The sequence below is a fragment of the Amblyraja radiata genome, chromosome 27 (assembly GCF_010909765.2).
Source record: "Amblyraja radiata isolate CabotCenter1 chromosome 27, sAmbRad1.1.pri, whole genome shotgun sequence".
In the NCBI taxonomy this organism is placed as follows: Eukaryota; Metazoa; Chordata; class Chondrichthyes; order Rajiformes; family Rajidae; genus Amblyraja; species Amblyraja radiata.
Window position 1 is genome coordinate 23,280,537 of NC_045982.1, and position 24,007 is coordinate 23,304,543.

Consider the following 24,007-nt stretch of genomic DNA (forward strand, 5'->3'; position numbering starts at 1 on the left):
TCATCATGACATAATAGAGTAGTAGGGCAGACCAGAGGGGCCAAATGGCCAATTCCTGCTTCCGTTTCTTATTTTCTTGTGGTCCCGAGGGATTGTCCAAGAAGTCTTGGTTGCTGCAACCCATTTGATAAAGGAATTTGTAAAGGAATTTTTTTGATTATAAAATTTCTGTTAATTTATTTTTGATATGTGAAAACTATTTCTGAAATACAGGTATTTCAGTTCAAGCTCTGAAATACAGGTAAACGCGAAGGCCAAATGGATGACTTCTGTAGATCTGAAGAAGGGTCCCGATCTAAATCATCGTCTGTCCATTCCCTCCACAGATGCTGCCTGACCCGATGTTTGTCTAGTAGTTTGTTTATTGCTTTAACGCTCCTGAATCTGCAGTTCATTGCGTCTGCGGACTATTTCTGTTTCTTTTGCTCATGACCTAAATTGGCCAAAATACCTGAGGCATTTCCAACATGACTGTGTTCCTCGTGTGGCTGTTAAAGTAATGGGCAGTTTCCGTGTTTAATTAAGGGCCTGGGTTTTTGCCACACTCACACAGATAACATAGTGCAGATCACACTTAATATATTAGCCCAGCACAAACAGGTTTTGGCCCGAAACGTTGCCTATTTCCTTCGCTCCATAGATGCTGCTGCACCCGCTGAGTTTCTCCAGCATTTTAGTGTACCTTCGATTTTCCAGCATCTGCAGTTCCTTCTTAAACACCAATCAGTATGCATTTAAAAGCATGGAATTGGGGTGGAAGATTGCAACCTTAACGTGGTCCGTCCTGTTTCGACTAATGCAATCAACTCCACATGCACAAACGGAAGATCGAATAGAACAAGTTGTCCAACAACTTTAGGCTGTGCATGCCACACGAAACTAGAAGAAGCATGGAAGTCATTCAAAGGTTCATTTTTAATTCTCTCTCATACTGCCTGCTCCACAGTTTCATGTTCTTGATATTTTGAGACCAATGGTTGTAAAGTAACTTATCAGCTCCTGCAATAGAATACAGGGCTGTTTACTGCAAGACCTTTGCGAGTGCTTACTCATTTATCAATGTCACTGGACAAACGAGGGATGACAACAGTGGTGTGAAGGGATTTTTTGTTCTTGCTATCCTATTAATACATCACTCAACTGGGAATAAAATATACGTTTCCGCTAATGATTGGACCTTCAATCATTCAGCTTTGATGAAACTGATCTCTTCTCTACAGACTTGCTAACCCGCAATTTCTTACCAATATTTCGCACTCAGTCCACATCTCTGACTATCGCCATTAATCTCATTTTACAAAAGGTGCTGGTGGCATCTCATTTTATACCTCTGCCAAATTTTATTTTCATGCCCATTTCCTGTCAATTACCTTACTCTTTTGTACAAAATCAAATCCGGTGTGTAAGACCAATCATGATATCATATTTGCATGTGGCTATTTCATTTAAGGTCACATATTATAAGTAGGAAACACTTTTTACTCGACTGTCATTCCGTATGAGCCCCTCTGTGCTGTAACTGAGATTCTGCAACTTATTTTAAAAAAGTAATTGACTTGAAATTTGTGCAGTGTACATAGAATTTGCAAATTCTCCTCGTGACTGTGCGAGTATTGGCTGAGTCCTCCAATTTCCTCCCAAATCCCAAAGATTTAACTGGGGAGTTAATTAACCGCAATAAATTATCCTTTGACATTGGCAAGTCACGAAAGAATCAGGAAGAGTCGATAGGGGTGTGGAAGAGAATAAGTTGCAGGATTACATGGAAAAGGAGAGCCATTATTGGACCGAGAAGTTTACTGAACTGGGAACTGGCATGGAGTCAATGGAATGAAATGACTCCTTCTGTGGAGTCAAATGGAATGAATTGACAACCTACTACAATAACAACCACCTGAAACCCAACCCATCAAAAACCCAACTATGCAGCTTCCATCTTAAAAATCGAGATGCAGGAAAACAACTGAGCGTCTGATGGGATGGCCACAAACTCTCCAACCACTTCAACCCCGTGTACCTCGGAGTCACACTCGACAGGACACTCTCTTTCAAAACCCACCTTCAGAACACCAAAGCCAAGGTCAACACTCGCAACAACATCCTGCGCAAACATCTAAACTCAAAGTGGGGCGCTGATCCACCAACCATCTGTGCAACTGCCCTAGCCCTGTGCTTCTCCACAGCTGAATACGCGTGCTCAAGCTGGAGCCGCTCCCACCACACCAAACTGGTTGACACAGCCCTCAACGACACCTGCCGCATTATCACAGGATGCATAAAGACAACGCCAGTCCCGTGCCTCTACGCCCTAGCTGGTATTGCCCCCCCCCCCCATATCAGACGATCCATCCTCGCCCAAGACGAGCGGAGAGCACAGGAGATCGATACCAGGCACCCCCTGCACGGACACACAGCACCTCCACCCCGACTGAAATCCAGAGCCAGTTTCTTGCAGACAGTCCCACCTCTCCAGACAACCAAAGAAACAGCAAGGACCAACATCTGGAAAGATGAATGGAACCAGCTCAACACACAAGCCCACGACTAGATGGAGAGAGGAATCACTCCGACTGAATGCCACGCCAGCGGGCACGACCTCCCATGGCCAACCTGGAAGACCCTCAACAGATTACGAGTGGAGCAGGGGAGGTGCAAAGCACTTATGAAAGCATGGAACTACCAGGCAGAAGACACATGCAGCTGTGGAGCAGTACAGACACTGTCCCACCTACTGGAGTGTGACGACGCCCCCCAGTGCAGCCCCCAGGACCTGGCTGAACCGACCGGACCAGCTGTGACCTGCGCCAGATACTGGCAGAACGACATCTGAGATTGCAATGGACTCGAAGAAGAAGACTCCTTCTGTGGTTATCTGATAAATGCTGTCAGCAAGCCTAGGCTTTTGGAAGTCTCGCTGACACACACACACACACACACACACACACACACACACACACTTCACACACACTTAACACACACACACACTTAACACACACACACACACTTAACACACACTTAACACACACACACACACACACACTTAACACACACACTTAACACTAACACACACACTTAACACTAACACACACACTTAACACACACACTTAACACACAAAATAACAGGACAAAATCTAGTTCTGTGGAGTATTGCTTTCCAGGCCACAACTATAGGCTTTGGTGAGGGGAAATTTGGTGAGAGGGAGTCAAGCTCCTGAACCATGGATTTTTAAAGAAATTCATGCAGTAGAGAAACTTTGACATGTCAACAGGTGAGTCATTCACCCAAGATACTAGGAATCTGAGTTGTTATTGAAGTCACAGTATTTAATGTATCTGATTAATGATGACTCCTATCACATTGGGCAGTACTTGGACATAAATGGAAGAGCTATGGATTAAGTACTGCTGGGATTGGCTCTTTCTCGAACAGCACGGCCTCAATGGGCCACCTGAAGAATCATTATTTTTTTGTAGTTAATTCCTTTTCCTGGTCTTGTTGATATTGGGTAACTCAGCAATAGTAATATACTGGACATTGTGGATGGATAGTTAGACACTTATTGGAGATGGTTATTGCCTATAATTGCTGCACAAATCTTACTTGCCATCTACCACCTGAATATTGTCTAGGTCTTGCTGAATAAAAGCAATGGTCTGCTACAGTTGGTGTGCATTGTGAATTATATTGAACAACGTTCAATATTTAGCAAACATCGCACTTCTGACGTGAAGCAGTTGAAGATAACACTGACTTAAAGAACACTGGTGATGATGTATCTGATGGTCCTCCAACACCCATGATCATTGTCCTCAGTAAGAGCAAGGACTCCAACCATCAGAGTGCTTTCCACTTCTCATCCATTTATTTCATTTATGTCTAGAGCTCCTTAAAGCCAGAATTGGTGTCAAGAATAGTCATTCTCACCTCACCTCCAGATTTCCATGCTTGCACCATGACTGTGATGAGGTCTGATGCCCAGTGGTCCTGGAGAAATGAGCACATCATTAGTGATCGGGTTATTGGTGAGTAAGTACCATTCCACCATTTTGCTGATGTGTTTTTAACACACGCCAGTCCTCGGAATGAAGCTTATAGACCAGGAAAGTTTAGTTTAGTTGTAGTTTAGAGATACAGCACAGAAACAGGTCCTTCGGCCCACCGAGTCCCCGCCCACCAGCAATTCCCGCATATTAACACTAACTTACACATACTAGGGACAATTTACAATTTCTACCAAGCCAATTAACCTACAAACCTGTCCGTCTTTGGAGTGTGGGTGGAACTCGGAGCACCCGAAGAAAACCCACGCAGGTCATGGGGAGAACATACATACTCCTGTACCCAAATGTTATAAAATGACAGATCTCATGCCCACTAGTGCTGTATCCCAGAGCTATGCAGAAGCAGACCTCTATCCACCAGTACTATCACTGTTGTATAATGACGGATTGTTTTCCCATCATCACAATACAAGTGAGTTTGGCGATGGAAATAGTTCTTGATCAGGTTTTGGGTCGAGAGGTCCAAAACAATCTAATGTATCTGGTTCATGGACCATTAGTCCATGGGTCCTCAGTCTCAGGCTTCGATCCCTATTGCCAAGCCTACACTCGTCATGAACCCAGCTAAGTCCTTGTCACGCCCAAAGTGGTCCCTGGCTCACTGGTCCTGGTCACTATCAGTTTGGCACTCAGTGTTGGAGTCAGATACTTAGCTCCAAGTCTCCACTGGTCACCGTGTAATGAAGGCCATCAGGGTAAACTGGGTGTGTAGAAAGGAACTATAGATGCTGTTTTTTTGTACCTAAGATAGACATAAAGTGGGTCAGGCAGCATCTCTGGAGACTGAGTCGGTCAGGCAGCATCTCTGGAGAAACAGGATGGGTAACGTTTTGGGTCGGAACCCTTCTTCAGACTTCTTCAGTTTGGAGAAGGGTTTTGTAAAGGAGTGATAGCTGACACACTGTAACCTTTACTAGGAGTTTAATATAGCACATGGCACACACGTCCCAGCACTGACTGCATCCAGCCTTCAGGCGTACTGGGACCTAGTAGGAGGAACAAAATGAGAATACCACAGTTATACTAATATGATGGGGCGTGGTTAGTGGTGATGAGGTAGCTACATTATAGGTTGCATGCATAAACCATCTACATCCTTCCCCTTACAAATTAAACAAGTTATAGCAATGGCAGGTCGGTTATACAGTACCTGCAAAGCTAAGCAAACTCTCCGTATCGAGCCGGAGGTTTTACAATCCGACCCGAGCGAGTGCGCACAGCACCCTCACCTTCCCCACCCGAAAGAATAGGAGGAGGGACAGGAACAGAAACAGGAGGGAGAGAGAATGTGGGTGGAGACCCAAGCTTGGAAGGGGAACCGAGAGGCACAGGTGAGCCAGGTGAAACAGAAGGGGTAGAATGAGCAGAAGTCGGAGAGAGAGAAGACCTGACAGGGAACAACAGGGCCGGAGGAGCGAACCCTGGAAGAGCAGGGGGAGGAGCCCGAGGCAAACGGACTGACCGGGGCATGCAGGGAGCAGAGGGTAAGTTAGTAGAGGAAGGCTCGACACGCGATGGAGGGGTATACGGAATCGCAGGAGGTGGTTTGGGCTAGTTGACCGCCAACAGGTGCTGGCGGCTGCGTCGGTATACAATCCCCTCAAAATCCACCAGGTAGGACCGTGGCGCGCTGTCGAACCCGACCACGGTGGCAAGTCGGGAAAAACCGGTAGACGTCTGCAAACGGACGACCTGTCCAGGCAGCAGTGGGGATAGGGGGCGGCAGGATTTGTCGTGCGAGCGGCGCTGGATTTCGTGCTTCTGGGCAATCCGTTGCTGGACATCAGCAGTCTGCAGGACTTTGGGCATCAGGGACTGCTGGGCGATCGGCATCGGAGGGCGAATAACTCGGGACATGAGGTGTTGGGCAAGGGATCGCATAGTACTGTCTCTGGAAATGTTCCGAAGGTTCAGGAGACCCTGATAGAAATCCCCGTTGGAGAGACGGGATTGTTCAAGCAAGTGCTTTGCGCTGCGGACCGCCCGTTCAGCCAGTCCATTGCTCTGCGGGTACTCCGGGCTGCTGGTGAATTGATTGAAGTTCCACTTCACAGCGAAAGCTTGAAATTCGGCACTAGTGAACTGGCGGCCGTTGTCTGTCTGCAACCGAACAGGGGAACCAAACGTGGCAAAGTGACGGCGTAGCTTACTGATCACCATCTCCGAGGTGATGGCAGGGAGAAGGTCCACCTCGAACCAATTCGAGTAAGAGTCTACCAACACAAGGTACTGCTTCCCACGCCAGTCGAAAATATCGGCAGCCAGTGAAGACCAGGGCATGTCAGGGGCAGGCTGTTGTAGAAGCGGCTGTCTCTGCTGATGTGGGGCAAGAGAGTTGCAGTCCGGACAGGAGGCCACCCTGGCCTTGATGTACTTTGCCATGCCCGGCCAGTAATATTGTTCCTGGGCATGCGAGATAGTGGCATCTGCCCCGGGATGCCCCATGTGGGCAGCGTCGAAGTACAAGCCATGCAGCGAGGCAGGGACGACCACTTTGTGTCCCTTGATAATAATACCGTCCCGGAGGACCAACTCATCGCGAACCAGAAAATAGGGGTGGACGCTAGCAGGCAATGAAGTCCGTTTGGTAGGCCACCCACGCTTAATGACAGCAGCAAGCTGTTGCAGGTCGGGGTCGTTAGCGGTATGCTCAACCAGGCACTGCAGTTGTTTGGAAGGGACGAAGTTTACGTTCAGTACCTGTAGGTCTGACTGCTCGAAGGGGTGCTGGTCGCAGGAGGTCCGGGGGGCCCGGGACAGCGCGTCAGCCACATGCATCTCGGTGCCCCTCTTATATACGATTTTAAAGTCAAAGCGCTGTAGCTGCAGCATCATCCGCTGTAGCCTGGCTGGAGCGCTGTGTATAGGCTTGTTAAGTATCGTCACCAGGGGTTGGTGATCCGTCTCAACGGTGAACCTGGTTCCAAAGAGGAAGTCCTTAAACTTTGAACACGCGAACACCACCGCCAGCAGCTCCTTCTCTATCTGCGCATAGCGCTGCTCTGTGTCCGTCATGGTCCTGGAGGCATAAGAGATAGGCTGCAGCGAATCACCATCATGGGGCTGCAGGCAAGCAGCACCCAGTCCAAAACGAGAAGCGTCGCAAGTAACCACGACCGGACGCAGTAGATCAAAGAACTTCAGAGTAGGTGTGCTGATCAGCTTCGTCTTTAGCAGGTCAAACGCCTGCTGGTAGTGTGGAAACCATGACCAAGCAATGTCCTTTTTAGTAAGTTGTCTCAGGGGTGCGCTCAACTCGCTGAGGTCGGGGATAAACTTGCCCAGGTAGTTGACCATACCCAGGAAGCGCTGTAGACTGATAACATCTGTCGGGGCAGGCAGCTCTGACATGGCGCTGGTCTTTTGCGGGTCGGGCTTTAACCCGTGGGCCGTGAAAATGTGGCCAACATATGTGACCTCAGGCACCCGGAACCTGTATTTTGACTGGTTCAGCTTTAGATTGATCTGCCGTGCGCGGTCCAGAATCTGTCGGAGGTGGCGGTCATGTTCGGCCACATCCCTTCCATAGACCAGAATGTCGTCCACAATAATCGCGCAGGGCAGACCTGCAAACAATTGTTCCATAGAACGCTGGAATACCTCGCTGGCGGAGTTGATGCCGAACGGCATCCGCAAAAACTTAAGCCTGCCAAAGGGCGTACCGAATGTGGTTAAGTCCGAGGAACGTTTGTCCAGGGGTATTTGCCAAAATGAACTTCTGGCATCGAGGACGGAGAACACTGTGGCTTGTCCGACCTGGGCGGCAACATCTTCGACAGTCCTCATAGGGTAGTGGGGCCGTTTAATCGCCAGATTCAAGTCCTTAGGGTTGATGCATACCCGTATTTCATTTTTTCCTTTCTTCATTGTGGCGACCATGGTGGAGACCCATTCGGTGGGATCGCTGACAGCCTCCAGCACTCCCATGTTGACCATATCCTTCAGCATGCTCTCCACCTTGCCCTTCATGGCGAACGACACTCTATGGGGTGGGCGGATCACAGGCACCACGGATGGGTCTGTTGCGATTTTATACACCAGCGGCAGCTTCCCCAACTTGTCGTCAAACAGGTCCGGTTACTCGGATAGTGGATCCATCACTGCTTGCACCTCGTGGACCGTACGGTCAAAGGACACCAGACCAAGATCCTGGCAGGCCTGGTTGCTCAGTAAAGTCACACAGTTGCAATCCAGAATAAAGAACGACAGGTCACGGGAAGATTTCTGTAGCACGCAATGGAAGGTCGCCCTCCCCACAGGTGTTAGCTCCTCTCCCCCATAGGCACGCAAAACAGAGCGATCTGCAGTCAACAGCTCATTATTCCTTATCTTGTGAAACAGTGATGTTGACATTACGTTCACTTTTGCCCCCGTATCCAGCTTCGCAGAGAAGGACTTATTGTTCACAGTAATGAGCACAGATGGATCGGGGAGGCGAGATCGGCTGTGGAGGAGAGTGTAAACACTTGCATCTCCCATGGAATAGCTGAGCTCAGAGCTGGGGGCAGTGTCGACAGAGGACTGAGAATCCATCTCACTATCAACTTGCTGAAGGTTGTTTAGGAATTGTCTAGGAGCTGAGGGCACTTTCCCACGGGACCGGCAGGCAGCTGCAAAATGGTTCATTTTCTTGCAGAAATTGCAAGACTTCCCGAGGGCTGGGCACTGTGACTCCGTAGGATGCACATAATTACAGTTTGGACACTTCTGAGAGCGCGGGATCCCCAAGATGTATGAACGGGCCGCGGTGGAGGGCGAAAGTTGTCCTGCATACGTCGTTGTCCAGCCACACCAGTCAGATTTATGGCTCGGCTGTCAGATCCCCTCTGCCCATGCGGAGGGGTAACCACTTCAGCGATGCGGCACGCATGCATTGCTTGAGTCAGGGTTAGGTCAGGCCATTGCAGCATGTCGGCACGTAGTTTCTGGTCAAGCATGCCAGTGATGAGAATGTCCCTGGTGAGCTGGTCGCGCATGGTCTCAAAACGGCACCGCTGAGCAAGGTAGCGCAGGTCAGCGATGAAACACTCGACAGGTTCGTCCGGCTGTTGCTTACGTGAGAAAAACCTGGCCCGCTCCAGTATACGGTTGGAGGGCAGGTCGCAAATCTCCGCAAACTTGCGCAAAAGACATACCGGGTCATCGGCAGATTCAGCTGGCTCGACCGGCTGGCCGTTGTCATCCAGGACTGCTGGTTCGTAGACGAAAGCCTGAGCTCTCTTCATTGCGTCGGGACCGGCCAGGTTGAGCAGGAGTGAGGCTTTGACCGCGGCTGGGTCATTCCGGTGCGCAATATTGACAAAGTGAGTGTAGTCCATCATAAAAGTCGACCATCGCTCCGCAATGTCAGCGTCAAAGACAAGGGGAGATGGCTTTCGGCATGAGGATGCAATATCAAAGGAAGCCCAACTCTGGGCACTCGGGGGACAAATAAAAGAAAATCGGTAAACGGGAGGTGCGAGTTTAACTTTCTGACACCATGTAAAGGTTGATAGCTGACACACTGTAACCTTTACTAGGAGTTTAATATAGCACATGGCACACACGTCCCAACACTGACTGCATCCAGCCTTCAGGCGTACTGGGACCTAGTGGGAGGAACAAAGGGAGGATACCACAGTTATACTAATATGATGGGGCGTGGTTAGTGGTGATGAGGTAGCTACATTATAGGTTGCATGCATAAACCATCTACAGGTTTTGACCCCAAATGTCACCCATCCTTTTTCCCTGATCAATGCATCCCTTCCCACCCAAACCACCCCTCCCCTGGTAGTTTCCCTTGCAACCGCAGGAAATGCCACACTTGTTGCTTTACCTCCCCCCTCGACTCCATCCAAGGACCCAAGCAGTCTTTACAGGTGAGGCAGAGGTTCACCTGCACCTCCTCCAACCTCATCAAATGCATCTGCTGTGCTAGGTGTCAACTGCTCTACATCGGTGAGACCAAGCGCAGGCTTGGCGATCGCTTCGCCCAACACCTCCGCACAGTCCGCATTAACCAACCCGATCTCCCGGTGGCTCAACACTTCAACTCCCCCTCCCATTCCGAATCCGACCTTTCTGTCCTGGGCCTCCTCCATGGTGAGTCCCACAGCAAATTGGAGGAACAGCACCTCATATTTCGCTTGGGTAGTTTACACCCTAGCTGTATGAACATTCACTTCTCCAATCTCATGTAGTCCTTGCTTTCTCCTTCCTTCCCCTCCCCTTCCCAGCTCTCCCACAGCCCACTGTCTCCGCCTCTTCCTTTCTTCTTCCCGCCCCACCCCCACCCCCACATCAAAAGAAGGGTCTCGACGCGAACCGCCACCTATTCCTTCGCTCCATAAATGCTGTCTCACCCACTGAGTTTCTCCAGCATTTTTGTCTACCTTCGATTTTTCCAGCATCTGCAGTTCTTTCTAAAACACTGAACTACTCCCGCAATTTGTGTCTATCTTCGGGGTAAACTGGATGGTGACTTCTCCCGAGAAGGAGTTGGACTCTTTTGGATCTTGCCAATCCTATTGCCTGAGCCTGTATCAATGTCATGGGAAAACTGGCTTTCCACATCATTGTCCCAGAGGCAGACAATTTTATTTTCAAACATGAGATAGTCTTGTACTATACAATAACCTAATGTGTGGGCTATCTCTCTTGTGACATATTTAATTCCCCACAACTTTGGGATTTCTCTCTTCAAGGATTCTCCTCAAAGGCAGTCAATGTGTGTGAGGGCTGCCGGGCTGTCCTGGGGGTTGTGTGGATTCACAGGCTGATGCCCTCTTCTAACTGCTACACAGCACGGTGTCAGAGTGGTCACTAACTAGGCGAGGTGCACACAAGTCACAATCTGAATTATCCTTCTGGCACTAATTACTGTACAGTCATCTGCGATCAGCTTAGGATACCTAAATTTGATGCTGCTGCTGCATGCAAAAATGTTTAAGTGCACTAACATATTAGCAAATACATTCAGATGATCTGTGCAAGGGGGAAAGGAGATATCAGCCATACTAATCAATTGAAAGTATATTGTAAACAGCAAATAGCAAAGAGGACGTCAAAAAGGGAATCTGAAAGATGAGCAAATGAGTCAAAAAAACAATTTGGAAGGCAGTGAGATTCTACAAAATTCATTTACCAAGGAAAATAAATATAAAGTGAAGAGTATGGAAACACAAATAATAGAGTCACGACGGGGAGAGGCCTCAGTTAGTTTGTCTTGGAATTTTCCAATGAGAATGACAAAGTAATGTGATATTGGAAGGAAAGATCGAAGAAGATATAAAGAAATTCAAGACAGAATGGTGGAGATCATTGACAAACTAATTAAATCCTGAAGAAGATTAAAACCTTGGCCTGAACACTGGACTGAAACCATACATATCAATCACACCTGGGGCAGAAACAGCAGAGACAAGGCAGGGACATAAAAATTCATTGGGAAAGTGAACGGTGTCAGAGTTCTAGTGAACAGCAAAGGCGAGTACTGCATACCAACATAAGGGTAAAACAGTCAGAGCAACATAGATCAATTATTGTCAGAAAGATGAAGGGATCTTTACCCAAAGATGTAACAATAAAACATCTAGAAACTATGAATGTGATGAAGAATTTTGAATAAATATTTCACAAGGAAAAGGCCATCGTGTTCAACCAGTCTGTGAACCCCTTAAAGAGGGGTGACGATGGAGGCAGATGCGATGGTGGCATTTGAGGGTTTTAGATAGATACATGAATGTACAGGGGATGGAGTGATATGGATCACGTGCAGAGGAGTTTAATTGAACTTGGCATCACATTTGCCAAAGACATGTAGGGACGTTGGGCCTGTTCCTATGCTGTACTGCACCATGTAAGTAATAGGTGTTGACAGCTAACACAATAGATAATAAGAGCTGCTAAATCTAAAAATGGGAATTGGGATCATGATGTGGCATTAATCCAAAGGCATAAATTTAATTGTAAGCACATCTCTGTCCACTGCTAATTGGGATGATTGCAGCAGCCCGGTGAAGGAGTGGAGATGGCAAAGTCTCAATGTCAATGCATCCCTTGGACACCTTCAGTCTCTACTCTCCAAACACAGGATAGTCCAGAGGATTTGATGGCGGCCATGGTACAGATTGCAGGGATACAGATGGCACCAATGCTGAAGGCTGCCCACTCCATTCAAACCTTGTATCACCCAAATGTGATTTTATAACCCTAATGCCCCTGTCCCACTTAGGAAACCTGAACGGAAACCTCTGGAGATTTTGCGCCCCACCCAAGGTTTCCGTGCGGTTCCCGGAGGTTGCAGGTGGTTGCCGGAGGTTGCAGGTAGTGCAAGCAGGTAGGGAGACTGACAAAATCCTCCGGGAACCGCACGGAAACCTTGGGTGGGGCTCCAGAGGTTTCCGTTCAGGCTTCCTAAGTGGGGCAGAGGCATAACACTTTAACGTAGAAGTGAAATTGTGTCATTAAGTGGAGTGTGAACTTAATGTTGGTTCCTGTGTTCACCTGCACTGATTCACAGTAGTGGACCAGGATCATGGATTCAGCTGTGATCCTATTGCCAGTCTCTACCTGCGTACATAAACATATCCACTAATTATTGTTAGGCCAAAATGTGCTGACAGAGAGTCAGTAATTCCACAGAAAATCACTGGATAGCTGCAGATTGTGCAGTGGTGAGTTGTGGACATCTGTACCCATGCACATCAGTACAAGAGTTGGTAACATGGTGGAGGTTAGAGACATATGCATCCTACTTCTCATATATAGGTTGCTGAGTCAAGGGACTTTCTATCTGCCTCCTCAGCTTTATGCTGCATATTCAGCATTACATTGATATCTACCTTACTGTCCCATCTTTTCCTCCCTCTCCTTCAGCATTCCGAGAGACCATTTGCTTCCTGGTTTCCGCTTCCAGGTGTCTTCCCCTCAACTCTTTCTACCAGTTTTCTCTCCTCCACTCCATCGGTCTGAAGAAGAGTCCCGAACCAAAATGCGGTCCGTCCATTCCCTCCTCAGATGCTGCCTGACCCCCTGAGTTCCTCCAGTAGTTTGTTTTATGCTCTCACTTCCTTTATCTGCAGTCTCTTGTGTTTCTCTTGATCAGCTTTAATGGCGGTGTTTTCCATGAACCTTGCTGACAACAAAACATAACTTATTTGCATTCAAAATTGCTGGGGAAACTCAGCGGGTGCAGCAGCATCTATGGAGCGAAGGAAATAGGCGACGTTTCGGGCCGAAACCCTTCTTCAGACTAAGAAGGGTTTTGGCCCGAAACGTCGCCTATTTCCTTCGCTCCATAGATGCTGCTGCACCCGCTGAGTTTCCCCAGCAATTTTGTGTACCTTCGATATTCCAGCATCTGCAGTTCCCTTTTGAACACTTATTTGCATTCCTTTGGTTTGTAGTCATGATGTATCTGTACTGGGTTCAAGTGGTGCCAGAATAGAAATACTATATTAGTAATGCTTTGCACATCAGGCTGACTAGAATACAATTCCGTCAGTAACTATATCCACATTATCCGGCAGGAGCTGTAGTCCCTCAAGAAGCAGTACAAAGAGGCCAGCGGAGAGCAACATCCCCTCTTGGCTGAGCTGCAAACCATCCTGAGGAAGAAGATGCTGACCCTCCGTAGAGCTGAGTGGCACTGAAGACGCCAGAAGGAAAGAGCCAGCAGGAAGCGAGCATCCTTCATAGCCAACCCCTTCGGCTTCACTAAACAACTGCTAGGGCAGAAGCGTAGTGGGAGTTTGGCTTGCTCTAAGGAGGAGATCGACTGGCACATCCAGACCTACAGTGACCCCGTCAGGCAGCAGGAGCTGGGCCAGTGCAACATCCTGATAAAACCAGGAGTTTGATAGTAGGGAGCCACTCCTGAAAGAGGTCCATGACGTTGTGAAGAGAGCAAGATCTGGCAGCCCCTGGCCCGAGCAGATTCCCCTACACGGTCTATAAGAACTGCCCCTTGTTACTGAAACGGCTGTGGAAGATCCTGAAAGTCATCTGGAGGAGAGGGAAAGTGGCGCAGCAGTGGCGGTTCGGTGAAGGAGTCTGGATCCGAAAGGAGGAAGATTCCAAGAAGATCGATCAATTCAGGATCATCAACTTGTTAAGCTTTGAAGGCAAGATCTTCTACAGCATTGTAGTGAGGCGGCTGACCAACTTCTTCTCCACCAATGGCTACATCGACAGCTCAGTGCAAAAGGGAGGCTTATCTGGAGTGCCGGGGTGTCTAGAGCACATGGGAGTGGTGGCCCAGCTCATCAGAGAAGCCAGGGGGAACAAGGGAAACCTGACAGTGCTCTGGCTTGACCTGGCCAACGCCTACGGCTCCATCTCGCACAAGCTGATCCAGACAGTCATGGCCAAGTATCATGTGCCGGGCATAGTGGCAGATCTCATCCTGGACTATTACAACCAGTTCAGCATGAGAGTCTCAGCAGGGTCAGTAACATCAGAGTGGCACAGACTGGAGGTTGGGATCATCACAGGCTGTACCATCTCTGTGATCCTTGTTGCCTTGGCGATGAACATGATCATCAAGTCTGCTGAGCCAGAGTGCCGGGTCCCTCGGACCAAGTCAGGAGTGCGACAACCACCAATCAGAGCCTTCATGGACGACCTGACTGTCACCACTGAGTCAGTGCCAGGAGGCAGGTGGATCCTACAGTGGTTGGAGAAACTGATTGGATGGGCAAGGATGAGGTTTAAGCCAGGAAAATCAAGGTCACTGGTGCTGAAGAAGGGCAAAGTCATGGACAGGTTCTGCTTCAGCATCGAAGGGACACCAATCCCAACTGGTCTCCGAAAGGCCTGTGAAGAGTCTTGGCAAGGTGTTTAACAGCAGCCTGAAGGATACAGCATCTGTCCAGGCAACCTGTCAGGAGCTGAAGAGCTGGTTGAGAGCAGTGGACCAGTTGGGGCTTCCAGGCAAGTTCAAGGCATGGATTTACCAGCATGGTATCCTGCTAAAGCGGCCTTTTCACGGGGCGAGTTGACGCAAGATGTCACCAGAGTGAAGAGGTCGTGGTCCAGCACGAGTCTCGCACGATATAACGGCAGTAGATAAAGAGTTCCCACGGTACTCGGCATTTCTGCTATTTGTGCGAGTGACTTGTCCGTTTCCCGAGCATTCCCGTTAAATCTTGAATGAACATCGTGAACTACACGTGACACAAATGATGTAACTTTTTTTTTCACACACTATATATATCCTCCCTTGGTTGAATTGGCTCATTTGGAGACATATCCGGTAGGCGGCGCGACTCTCGTCTGCAGCGGCCTCTGCATTCCGTCTGCGTTTTTATTATTTTATGTCTATGTTTTTATGTAGTTTTTGTTATTTTTGTTGGGGTATGTGTGTGGGGGGGGTGGGGGTGGTGTGGGGGGGTTGGGGGTAACTTTTAAATCTCTCCCTGCACGGGAGACCCGACCTTTTCTTTGTCGGGTCTCCGTTGTCGTTGGGGCTGCAACGAGGAGCGGCCTCCAACAGGAAAACCGGGGGCTCTGGTGCTGACTACTCACCTCACCGTCGCGGAGCTGGCCGAGTCCAGAGCGGGTGGAGCTGTGGTGGACGCTGCTGCGACCCGACCCCCGGAGATTCGGTGGCTGCAACTGCGGGTTTGGCGGACAGTGACACCGGGAGCCCGCGGGTCCCTGGAGGGAGACCGCTTTTCAGGGCTCCCGCAACGGCGACTTCTCCCGCCCGAGTTGCGGGGTTGAAGAGCACCTGAGCGGGGCCTTACATCACCGCCCGCGCGGCTTGGAATGGCGGCGGGACTCTGCGAGCGCCCGCCGGGGGCTCTAACACCAAGACCCGGTGTGCGACCTTGCATCACCCGACGTGGCTTAAATGGCCACGGGACAATTCGCCATCGCCCGCCGGGGGCTTTGACTTTGACTCTGACATCGGGGGGGGGGGAGTGCAGTGGAGAGAGAAGTTTTTTTGGCCTTCCATCACAGCAATGTGATGGATGTTTAAGTAAAATATGTTGTGTCTTGGGTCTATTTGTTTGTAATGTATGGCTGCAGAAACGGCATTTCGTTTGGACCTCAAGGGGTTCAAATGACAATAAATTGAATTGAATTGAATTGAATATTTTACTGTGTATGTGGGAGACACAGATGGACTGAGCACAGTACCTCGGTCTTACTGTGTGTGGGAGAGGGGGAGAAAGAGACGTACACTCACAGAGGCAGAGTCTCTCAGCCTGTGTAAGAGGGAGTGAGAGAGAGAGAGAGGCACACACAAGGTGGATGTGAAATCTCACCTGCCTGTTTCAGTGACAGACACCCGCCGTCAGTAAATGAAGACACCCCCATCTGTCTCCCCCTCCTCTCCCTCGACTCCCCCACCTTTCTCTCCCAACTCCAGTCCCGTCCCGACCCCCTGGGAAACTGAATAGAGCAACAGTCAACTGCTGCCTGTGCGCTGATATGACAATAAAGGCTATTTTACTTTACTGAGTTAAAGAGTTCCCACGGTAGACTATAAAACTGGGACCCTGGTTCTGGACTCCCCCAACACCGGAACCCTTCTTCAGACAGCCTAATCGGAATTGAGTCTGAAGATGTGTCTCGTCCCGAAACATCAGCTTTTTTTCTCCAGAGATGCTGCTTGACTCGCTGAGTTACTCCAGCTTTTTGTGTCTGTCTTCGGTTTAAACCAGCATGTACAGTTCACTCCTTACACGGGTCTCTGTACAACATTGATTGGTAGCGATCTGGACCCCTGGACCCGAGGACTCCGACCTGTATCTCTCAAAGAAGTACATGTGAAAAATTTCTCACGGACCATAAAAATGCGTAACCTTTCAGTAAAGTCCCTTTTAAAGTCCCTTTTAAAGATTATAGTTATTTTCTTGAATCTCATTAACATAACTCATGAATAAGTTGATGTCCATATGCGGATGCAAATCTTTATTTTTATTTATTTTTTAAATTCAATCCCACATAAGATAATTTTTACTCACCTTCTGTTCCCTCTGTCCAGCTTCCAGGTTCACCGTTCGCAGGAGTTCCCACGGTACCCGCAAGAGTTATTACGGATATCGCACTGGCCACTACGTTCATATAATGTTGCAATACTCAACCACAAGTGTACAAGTCAATCTTGGAGAAATTCAAACTTTCTTGAATTTTCTCCCGAGTGACCAAGTTACACGATGACCTGCCGTTAGCGCTACGGTGGTCCACGGTGGTCCACGAATGCCGCACTGTTATCGCACGAGGTTCCCACGATGTTAAACTCCGGTTAACTCTTGCGTCAAGTCGCCCCGTGAAAAGGCCGCTTAAGGATGCTCTGGCCACTGCTTGTCTACGATGTCCTACAGAGGAAAGTCAGCAGCTTCCTCAGGAAATACTGCGACTGCCCAGGTGTCTTAGCAGCATCGTCCTTTATGGAAATAACACCAAGCTCCAGCTTCCCGCGGTCGGTGTTCCCTTCCGGTCGCGAGGGGGGCCCCCGGTGGGGGTCCCTCTTTGCAGGGATTCTCCCCCTCTACATTGGGGACCTGGGGTGGAGGGTATTGCACCGAGGAGTTCCCTGCAACCTGTTTCTCTCGCGGTTCACAGACTCACCAGCCGCCTGCCACTTTTGCGGGCTGGAAGAGTCTGTGTAACACGTGTACATGGAGTGCGTGAGGCTGCAGCCACTGTTTGAATATCTAAAGGGGCTGCTCCTTGCCTTCTGGCTGCATTTTTCACCCACCATCCTCATCTTTGGACACCCTGTGCGTAGGGGAGAGGGTAGGGCTGAAGATGTCCTTGTTGGGTTGCTCCTGGGCCTTGGCCATCCGCGAGTCAAGGCACCAGACGGTGGAGGGCTCTACTCGAGCCGGCTGCCTGCCCCTTTTCCGGGGATACGTCCGTGACCGGGTGCCCTGTCTACGGGAACCCTGAGGGAGTTCCGCGACCGCTGGGCACCGAGGGGGGTTGAATGTATCCTGGACAAGGATTGCAATATAGTTGTTTAGCAGTTGCTTAGCATATTTGTTCGTCTTGTATTATGGTGGTGTTTTGTTTTATTGTATTGTAAATACTATTTTAATATTTGAATAAATATATTTGATTTAAAAAAAAAAAAAAAGCTCCAGCTTCCATTGAAGTCCCTGGAGTTGGAGTTTAAGGTGACTTAGGCCAGAGAGATGATGCTGTAGGACTCCAGCGACCCCAAGGTGGCTCAGGCAGGGGTGGAGGTGAAAACTGGGAGGAAGTGTAGAGCCGACGAAGCTGCGCTGCAAGCGGAGTCTCATATATGCCAGAGTCCTGGTGGGAGCTATGACTTGGGGAAGAGCCAGTTTGGGAATCTTCCCAACTCCACAGTTTGACAAGGCCAAGGGGAAGGAGATTCGCAGGCTGGTCCAGGAGGATGTGAGGGCAGCAGTGGAGGAGGAGAGGTGTACCAGAGAGGTTGGCTTGAGGCAGCAGGGTGCCTGGACAAGGAGGGAGCAGGCCATGGACCGAAAAGTCACATGGACTGAGCTCTGGCAGGCTGAACCACAGCGCATCAAGTTCCTGGTCCAGGAAGTGTATGATGTCCTGTCCAGCCCATCGAACCTATTCATCTGGGGCAAAGCAGAATCTCTGGATTGCCCGCAATGCTCAGGCAAGGGGACGTTGGAACACATCCTGAGCTGTTGCCCAAAGGCACTTGGGCAGGGTCGGTACACCAGGTTCTTAAACCCATTGCAGAAGCCATCAGCATGGGAATCAGCAGCTGCAGACGAGAACGCCCCACCACCCAGATGATCACCTTCGTGAAAGCCGGAGTGCAGCTGTCAAGAACCACAGCAGCCAAGAATCCGTCAGGAATCCTGGCGACTGCGCAGGACTGGCAGCTTTCTGTAGACCTGGTGAAACAGCTGAAGTTCCCACAGCACATTGCCATGACCACCCTGAGGCCAAACATCCTCCTGGTCTCAGAGGCGACCAAAAACCTTGTCTTGTTGGAACTGACAGTGCCGTGGGAGGAGCGTCTGGAGGACGCCCACGAGAGGAAGAAGATCAAGTACGAAGAGCAGGTCATAGACGGCCATATGCAGGGCTGGAAGGCAAGGTGTATGCCCATCGAGGTTAGCTGCAGAGGTTTTGCAGGGCAATCGCTCGACAAAGCCTTGAGTGCACTGGGCATCAACGGAATGGAGAGGAGAAGAGCAATCAAGAACACCACAGAGGCAGCGGACAAAGCCTCGAGATGGCTCTGGATTAAGAGAGGAAGTCCATGGGGAGGAGCAAATGCCACCTGAACACAAGTCGTAGGTAGACAAAAATGCTGGAGAAACTCAGTGGGTGAGGCAGCATTTATAGAGCAAAGGAAATAGGTGGAGTTTCAGGTCGAGACCCTTCGTGACACTGATGTGGGGGTGGGGAGGGGTGGGAAGAAGAAAGGAAGATGCGGAGATGGTGGGCTGTGGGAGAGCTGGGAAGGGGAGGGTAAAGAAGGAGAAAGCAGGAACTACCTGAAATTGGAGAAGTCAATATACCGCCATAAACTACCCAAGCAAAATATGAGGTGCTGCTCCTCCAATTAACGGTGGGCCTCAATCTGGCCATGGAGGAGGCCCAGGACAGAAAGGTCGGATTCGTAAAGGGAGAGGGAGTTGAAGTGCTGAGCCACCGGGAGATCAGGTTGGTTATTGCGGGCTGAGCGGAAGTGTTGGGTGAAGCGATCGCCAAGCCTATGATTGGTCTCACCGATGTAGAGCAGCTGACACCTAGAGCAGCGGATGCAATAGATGAGGTTGAAGCAGGTGCAGGTGAACCTCTGCCGCACCTGGAAAGACTGCTTGGGTCCTTGGATTAATTCAAGGTGGGAGGTAAAGCGACAAGTGTAGCATTTCCTGCAGTTGCAAGGGAAAGTGCCAGGAGAGAGGGTGGTTTGGGTGGGAAAGGACAAATTGACCAGGGAGTTACGGAGGGAGTGGTCTCTGCTGAAAGCTAAAAGGGGAGGAGATGGGAAGATGTGGCCAGTGGTGGGACCCCGTTGGAGGTGGCGAAAATGTCGGAGGATTATTTGTTGTATGTGATGACTGGTAGGGTGGAAGGTGAGGACAAGGGGGACTCTGCCCTTGTTACGAGTGAAGGGATGGGGAATGAGAGCAGAGTTATGCATGAATACAATTCGTGGTCTGGTCAACCACAGCTGGATCACCTGGGTGAGGGTGTCTGATGTTGAAGGACCCGAAACACTCAATGACCCCAGGTTATATCACTGATGATGTGTTCAGGAGCATCAATAGATGTATTTTTATCAATGTGGATACTGTTTAAAATGTCCAATTAGATGGCCAGTTGACCATTTCGGTGATAGCTGCCTGTGATTAAAGCAATAACTCCAAGAATTCTCATAACACATCTCATCGCCAAGTGCAGTCTATGGAAATTGCAAATTGTACCAATGCAGCTGCCTCCAATAGTCTCTGATGAATATATTTGATTGAACTCATAAAGGATCATTAATGGAACCATTTATTGAAATGAAATGATGTTCTCTGTTTGGCAATTACAAAAGCAAAGAAAGTGCCTGAAAAATACTAATGAGGAAATTCCAGGCAGGTTATTTATGTAGATTAAGAACAAGAGGACTACGGAAACAATATTCTACTTGAAATGAAAAATGTAACCTATGGAGGTGTAGAATGTCTAAAGTCCTAGCTTTGTGGCTGTCTTCACAAGAGGGTAGGGAAGGTGGCATCGGCGATGAGTGTGAAATATTTGATAAAGTGTAAAAGAGGAATTATTAAAGAGCTTAACCTATTTGGAGATAGATAAATTGCTAAGTCTGGATGAATTTTTCATTTTTAATCCTCTTTGGAGTAGTGATGATGACTGGGATTCGGCTGAGGTTAACCCATTGCTACAACATGAGGAAGGGATAAAAAAAAGGCCAATTAGTTTAACTTAGTCCCATGCAAATTATTGGAACCTATAATAAGAGAAAATATGAACCCTCATGTGGAAAGGGGCAGATTCAGGAAGGATTTGTTCAAGGAAGTGAGGAGCTGTTCCTTCTCTGCTCAGCACATTATAGGAAGGCACAAGAGAGAATACAGAGGAATTATGAGAATGTTGCCATAATAGGGAGATCTCAGCCAGAATGAAGGACGGAATAGGGTGGGGGTCTTTGAATTAGTGGAGCTGGGAGAGGCTTAGAATTAGGAAAGACTCATTGGATAGGGATCTGGAACTTACTGCCTGAAGGAAATTGAGGGCCAGAGCCCTCATCATATTAGACAGAAATGGATGTGTACTGGAGAAGCCATCATGTGCAGGGCTATTGATCCAATGTGGGAAGTTGGGAATAGGCTGAGGATGTTTAATTGATCTATGTAGACATGTGGCTGAATGGGCCCCTTCTGCACTGTAAAGATTAATTGATTCTACAACTAATGTCATTGAAACTAACTTTTTGGTTCCTCTATATATTGGGGTGGTATGATGCTCCTGCACTGAACCACAAAGTTACTTGATCTCTCACACAAGCAGACACACACATACTTTCATGTTCGACAGACTCAAGATGTTGGCCAGCTTTAAAGTCAATTCCTCTGTTTTTTGCTGCAGTTGTATTTCAGACCTTGCTAATACCATCTACTGCCATTCCAAAGTTATTACTCTACAAGATTACATATCTGGGCAAAGGCAATGTGCAAGATGGAAAATTCCCCAAGGAAATGTCAGCGGAGCTGCGTATGATTACCACAGGAGCAGATAATAATGAGTCCTGAAATCAATATTATATAGACTATATTCCAAGTTACTTTATAAAAGGGAGATCTCCGGCATCATTGACCATGGCTTTAATGCTATTTCTGGAGAAGCAAATCTCTGATCACCTCCAGCTCCCTGTCCATGTTGGGGTGACTGAGGATGGGAACATACTCTGAGAGCTGCTTCTCTGACCTGGAGTCTGGCCACAGACATCAGACACACTCGACTTCCAATGAATTTCAAATACATTTACAAACAACCCTCTCAGACTGTGATTTTGTCCGCTTCATAAATCATCTGGACCTGATGTACAACGCTCCGAAATATCATCTCGAGCCTTCTTCACTGCTATTGATTTTTTAATGTCGGCTACCTCAGAATTGTCTCCCTAACACAGAATATTCTTAGCAATTCTAACCCCGGGGCAGAGAATGATGACTATTCTCCGGTTTGTTTTATGGAGGGGGAGGGGGAGGGGGAGGGGGTCGGGGAAACTTTTTTTCAGTTTCTTACCTTGCCAGAGATGCAATTAATTTTCGGGCCGCATCTCCGGTCGCTCTACGGCCTATCATCGATGGAGCTGGAGGCCTCCTCGGACTAACTTGAGCCCCACCGTGGGGGCATGGGAGAGAGCATTGGGAAGCTCCAATGATGCAGAGGCTCGACCAGCCCCAACCCGGGGTCCAATCACCGGCGTGGGGGAGCTGACATCCCCCCGATGCAGGAGCTGATCGCCTCGATGCTGAGGGCCCAAACGCCACCGGCTACGGGAGTGAAGATCGTCCCATCAACGGAGAGCTCGAGGCCCCCGACCGCGGGAGAGCATAGAAGGGAAGAAATTTAAACTTTTTTTCACCTTTCATCACAGTGAGGAATGTGGAGAAGTCACTGTGGTGGATGTTTATGTTAAAATGTATTTTGTGTGTTCCGTTGCTTTTTATTTGTATGACTGACTTGGCAAATGAAATTCCTCGTATGTTGCAAAACATATTTGGTTAATAAAGTATTATTGTGATTATGATTGTGATATAACAAGTATGAAAACTGGGAACATTTATTTACTGGGGATTGTAAGGATGTGAAGCAGTTGTGTGCATAAATAATAGAATCTGCACATAGGTCTCCCATAGATAGTGGACCTCAGCTTTCAGCTTTGAAGATCTTCTTCTACTTGATTGCGTTGACTTTCCCCAAAGCATTTTATTCTACTGATTCAGTAGCTGGAGATATAACCCTTCTACCCACCCCTCACCAAGGCAGCTGACTCAAGCCAACATTCCTGTTGGTCAACCAACAGACAATCACTCCAGCTCCAGCACATATCTTGCATGATGATCCATGTAGAAAATAATTTTCACTTGTACTCAAACCTTACCTTTCGTTCTTCTTGTCAGTCCATGCACCCCTCATAACTGAAGATGAGTGCTGCATGTAGGCATTACAGACTGGGATACTAAGTATGGATGAAACTAACTCAATTTCTGGAAGATTGGCATTCTGTCCTTTCATATTGAGCCCAGAGCCACCCGTGGTCCATCCCTATTTCCATAATATGATGATTTCCCACCCAGTACATTGCAGAGATCATCCCAGTACATGGGGCATGCTCACCTAGCCCTAACCCCAACCCTGCTTCCTTAGATCAATAGCCAACTCTCTTGCCTTTCTGATGAAAGAGCATGGATGGAGAACTGGTTAAATGGCAGTAGGGATGAAGCAGCTTTGATAATCTACGGCCAGTAGTGTATGGCACACATTAGCAGGGCATGAAAGACTGAAAACTATCAGTCTAGTACAACAGGAAACAGACAAGTATAATGGGATGTGTAGGATGGAACTGCAGATGCTGGTTTATATTGAAGATAGACACAAAATGGTGAAGTAACTCAGGGGTCAAGCAGCATTTCCGGAGAAAAGGAATAGGTAATGTTTAGGGTCAGAACCTTTCTTCAGACTGATCAGCCTTTTCTCCAAAGAAGGCTAATAGAATGTTGGCCTTTATTTCAAGATGGTTGGAGTACAAAAGTATTTCTGTAAATGGAATTGGCATTAACTGGTGAAACCGTACTAGAGTGTTGTGAATAATGTTGATGAAATTATAAAAGGGAAAATGATATTTCATGAGAGATGGTTCAGAGAAGGTTCACTTGGACCGTCCTGGACAAGAAAAGTTTAAATAGCTTGGAAGTCTACTCTTTGGAGTTAGAAGAATGAGTGGCAGGGAAGTTGATTTGAGGCATTTCAGAACAAC

The 24,007-nt window shown here is 48.4% G+C and overlaps 1 pseudogene; it reads left to right on the forward strand.

The window, feature by feature from the left end:
* Positions 1-3,953: 3,953 nt before the first annotated feature.
* LOC116988223 lies at positions 3,954-21,773 on the forward strand (annotated as a pseudogene).
* The last annotated feature ends 2,234 nt before the right edge of the window (positions 21,774-24,007 follow it).